The sequence below is a fragment of the Delphinapterus leucas genome, chromosome 5, assembly GCF_059928025.1.
Source record: "Delphinapterus leucas isolate spDelLeu-1000000601 "Yukka" chromosome 5, BTC_Dleu_Yukka2, whole genome shotgun sequence".
NCBI lineage: Eukaryota > Metazoa > Chordata > Mammalia > Artiodactyla > Monodontidae > Delphinapterus > Delphinapterus leucas.
The window spans coordinates 89,547,085-89,552,179 of NC_143133.1; the positions used below are offsets into that span (position 1 = coordinate 89,547,085).

Sequence of the window (5,095 nt, forward strand, 5' to 3'; positions counted from 1 at the left end):
TTGTAAAGCTGGTTTGGTGGTGTGGAATTCTCTTAACTTTTGTTTGTCTGTAAGGTTTTTAATTTCTCTGTTCAATCTGAATGAGATCCTTGCTCGGTAGAGTAATCTTGGTTGTAGGTTTTTCCCTTTCATCACTTTAAATATGTCCTGCCACTCCCTTCTGGCTTGCATAGTTTCTGCTGAATGAGTCATTGTTAACCTTACAGGGATTCTCTTGTATATTATATGTTACTTTTCCCTTGCTGCTTTTAATATTTTATCTTTGTATTTAATTTTTGATAGTTTGATTATTGTATCTTGGCATGTTTCTCCTTGGATTTACCCTGTATGAGACTCTCTGCACTTCCTGGACTTGACTGACTATTTCCTTTCCCATGTTAGAGAAGTTTTCAACTAAAATCTCTTCAAACATTTTCTCAGACCCTTTCTTTATCTCTTCTTCCTCTAGGACCCTTATAATTCAAATGTTGGTGTGTTTCATGTTGTCCCAGAGGTCTGTGAGACTGTCCTGAATTCTTTTCATTCTTTTTTCTTTATTCTGCTCTGTGGTAATTATTTCCACTTTTTTATATTCCAGGTCACTTATCCATTCTTCTGCCTCAGTTATTCTGCTAGTGATTCCTTCTAGAGAATTTTTAATTTCATTTCTTGTGTTGTTCATCATTGTTTGTTTGCTCTTTAGTTCTTCTAGGTCCTTGTTAATTGTTTCTTGTGTTTTCTCCATTCTATTTCCAAGATTTTGGATCCTCTTTACTATAATTATTCTGAATTCTTTTCCAGGTAGACTGCCTATTTCCTCTTCATTTGTTTGACTTTGTAGGTTTCTGCCTTGCTCCTTCATCTGCTGCATATTTCTCTGTCTTCTCGTTTTGTTTAACTTACTGTGTTTGGGGTCCTTTGCACGCACTACAGGTTCGTAGTTCCCATTGTTTTTGGTGTCTGCCCCCAGTGGGTGAGATTGGTTCTGTTGTTTGTGTAGGGTACCTTGAGGAGGGGACTGGTGCCTTTGTTCTGGTGTGTGGGCCTGGATCTTGTCTTTCTGGTGGGCAGGGGCACGTCAGGTGGTGTGTTTTGGGATGTCTGTGAACTTAGTATGATTTTAGACAGCCTCCTGCTAATGGGTGGGGTTGTGTTCCTCTTTTGCTAGTTGTTTGGCATGGGGCGTCCAGTACTGTAGCTTGCTGGACATTGGATGCAGCTGAGTCTTAGCATTGAGACAGAGATCTCTGAGAGAGCTCTTGCCTCTTACAAGAGCCCTGGAGGTTTCTGGTGGTCCAATGTCCTGAATTTGGCTCTCCCACCTCAGAAGCTCTGGCTGGAGTACCAAGACCCTGTCAACCACACGGAATTATCAAGATAGTGGTCATTGGCAAGTGAAACCACAGAGAAGATACCTGTGCTATGCCTTGTCCTGATGAGCAATTTTCAGACTTCAGCTCATTCTGGCAACAGGACGACTGGGTAGGCAATGCGAGGCAACACAGGGTCTGTGAGACAGGCGGTGCTCAGCCGGAGCATGACCTGAGGGGTCCAGTTGAAGCCCTCCGGGAAGGCTGACAGGGGCCAGGACTCCAGTCTCCTGTGGCCGCGACCTCTTTGAGGTCTGCCTCCTGGCGTCAAATCGCTCTCACTCCTGCTTTGGCAGTCTTGCCTTTACCCTGAACTTCTTCATGATGTGAGCGCTCCCTGAGGCAATGTGCCCAGGTAAACTTTTTTCTCAGATCTTCAGCAATAAAGACAAGAATGCCTTAGGAAGTGACAGAATGACTGCAGATGTATAGGCACCGAGAGATCATAAAACAAGTTTGTGCTGCTCCTGGTGGCACCTGATTCACAGGTGCTCAATAAATGGCCGTTACTTTCACTAGTCTGTACATTCACTAGGGATCCTTGGTTTCTTTCTTGGGTAGCCATAACAGAGGTCTGTCTGCATGCTCTGCAATCTTTGCACACCCAGGGAAGTGGGGTGACCACACCCCATGTGCCACATCCACCTGGAAAGCTACATCCTTTACACTACCCTAGCCTCCCCCATCCAGAGACCTCCCACAAGGCTCTAAACCAGGCCTTAGTCAGGCCCTGAGAGATAAGGTTGTGAGGGTGCCCACCTGGAGCTAGTAGCTCAGATTGGGCACCGACTGTCCCAGAAGATCTTACAGACCAGCTCCAGCAGGTAACCTTTGGTACAGCTCCTTAACTTCTTCATGCTTTGCTTTTCCTTTATCCACACTTTGCTTACACATCTTGGCCATTTCAATACACCACTCCTCAAGTTTGGAATTATCCCGATCTACCAGCTCTTGACGAAAGGCTGGTACATGAATAGTTATGTTGGGTTTTTCTTGAGTTTGCAGTCTATAAACCAACATGTACACATATCGAGAGCAGTGAGTTCCTTTGCCACACTTGGGTATACATGTCTGGGATTGAGAAGGTTCTGCTAGATCTTCCTCAATCCCTAGTTGTAATTTCTTCCCCTCCATCTTTTCTGTCTTCGTTGTTAAACTTATACCATTCACCAGACTGTGGATCTTTCACATGGGCAATGTAGTGACCAGAATAAGAGCTCACTTCTCTGTGTATGAGGACTGCACTATGCTCATACACATAGGACCCACCTTTGTGTTCCACATAAGGCTCCATATCCAAAATTTCTGAGAATCCAATGTAGGTATTCAGCTTTTTCTTATGTCCAGTTTGCATGTCAAAGACAAAACGCATTAGCTATAAGTTCAGAGTACAAGGAAGACTAAGGAGTCGGATCTTCCTTGTTGCATTCTGTTTGCTTTGACAGTTTTCACAAATGCACTGATTGATTCCCAATTTTTCTTCCTTCAAAAATTCTGAGATACAATCTGTTAACTGTTTGTAGCCTTGGATATTTAACTCCAGTTCATAAAACTTTGATAAAAGCTTAGATTCTCTGCAGCACTGATTGCAGACAGTTACATAAGTTTATTCCCCACAGAACTGCTGTTGGACAATGTTCCTCACATCGGGATTCTTTTGTTTAGACAAAGTGTCTTCCAAAAGAGACATAAAGAGCTTTGAAAATTCTTGGGCATCCTGCTGCTGCCCTGTGTCCAAGCCCAAAGCTTTAACAAATCCCGATGGATCAATGTAGCACCTGTTACTGATTTGTAACAAGGCAAATAAGTCCTGGAGATGCTCACAAATTTCTTGAGGCTCATCTTTCTCTTCTTGGATACCACCTCCCATCATGTAGTCACTATAGGTGCTTGGACATAAGTAGAGCGCCTGCAGAAGCTCCAGGTTAAGAAACCACACTTGAAAAAATGTGTTGACATACCAAGTAGCTCCCAGGTTAGTGAGGTCCAGAGATGAGCTCTTTTTTCTCCTCTCACAGTTGGGGTCATCAGTGTTATGAAAATTATTTTCATCTATTTCTCCTAACCAAATGTGCTCACCCATCCCAACCAAGCTATTCGGATTTCCTTTGCAGTTTCGTCTGCACACGCCGCGGATGCAGGGCTCCAGCCAGATGTGCTCCTGCAACACCTCCTCGGGCCCCACCATCTCCGCCCAGCGCCAGGCCGCCTTCTCCAGCTGCAGCCGCGGGGCCATGGCCTTGGCCCGAGGAGCGCCTCCTGAGCCTGGAGCTGCTGCTGTCGCTGCCCAAACGGCTCCGCCACCTGCGCTGCTGGGGAAGCAGCGTCTCAGCACCTGTCCAGGATAGCGTCCTGCGCACCACTAGTCTTCCAAGCGGGCCAAAAACTTCTGATTTGATAAAGTTAGATGAATTTTTTGAGCTGCAACAATATCTTTTGTAGTTTCCTCTAATGGAATTCATGTTAGGTTTACAAGGCCTATTTCTATTGCTGGCTGACAACTTTGTCTTGCCAACTCACGGTAGCATGAGCATCTGCATTTAAAGCCCATGTCTACTTTAAGTAGCTCCCAAGTCAAATTCTAGGACCTCTTACTCCCCTGAGGTTTCCCTCCTTTTTTCATTTCTAAGGTGATCTAAGCTTAAGGGGCCTTGGATATTTTCCTGGCATTCTGAGACGGACGCCTTGTCTGCCTGACTTTCTCCGTATTTGCTGATAACTTCTGGGTGTCTGTTGATCTTGACTAGTCCATGTTCTTGTAGGCTGAAACCTTCTTTTGAAAGTTGTGATACCCACCATGACTGATTCTCATCCTCCGCACCCTCTGCGCTATTCAGTGTGACTCTAAGCTGAGCGCTCACCCTTAGATACTTTAATACCGGGCGGGGACGGGGAAGTGGGGAGAAGGGCACACTGTCTTTCAACAAAGCTTGTCTTTTGTAAACCAAAGGCTTTCAGATTCCTGCATTTGCTATTTGCTTACAAAATTTATTCAGAAATGTGTTCTAGGCCAGCACAGTCCAGCTTCTGTGACAGTGGAAATGTGCTTTAGATAACTGCACTGTCCTATACAGTAGCCACCGGCCACATGTGGCTGTTCAGCTCCTGAAATGTGGCTGGGGTGACTAAGCAACTAAATGGTAAATTTTATTTAATTTTAATTAATTGAAATTCAAATAGCCACATGTGTCTAGTGGCTCTATATCAGACAGCACAATTCTGGACTGTATCTGTGCCCTCCCTGATAGCAGCTTATAAAAATCCTATTCCTGATGCCAAAATCCTAGGGTAAGTGTAATGTACATAAGAATACAGGAAGGGAAGCCACTTTTTAATGTCTCTTTGTATAGCACATTAACTTAGAATTTTTTCATCAGTTTTATTGAGGCGTAACTTATGTATAATAAAAATGTACCCATTTTAAGTGTAGAGTTCAAAAAGTTTTGACAAATGTATCCTGTCATGTAACCACCACCACAATGAAGAAATAGAAGATTTCACTACCCCACAATTCTCCTCCCTCTACTCCCAGCCCCTGCCAATCATTGATCTGCTTTCTGTCACTCTTGTTTTGCCTCTTCCAGAATTTCCTATACCTACAGTCAGACATATGCAGTCTTCTATTTCTGGTTTCTTTCAACCAGTATAATGATTTGAGATTTGTTCATGTTGTTGCTTGTGTAGGAGTCTGTTTCTTTCTTTTTTTTCTTTTTCTTTTTTTCTCTTTTTGCTAAGTGATATTCCAT

At 43.8% G+C, this 5,095-nt stretch overlaps 1 pseudogene; it reads right to left on the reverse strand.

Annotated features, from left to right (window-relative positions):
• Positions 1 to 1,744: 1,744 nt before the first annotated feature.
• Positions 1,745 to 3,645, reverse strand: LOC111187626 (ubiquitin carboxyl-terminal hydrolase 48 pseudogene; annotated as a pseudogene).
• Between the last annotated feature and the right edge of the window lie 1,450 nt (positions 3,646 to 5,095).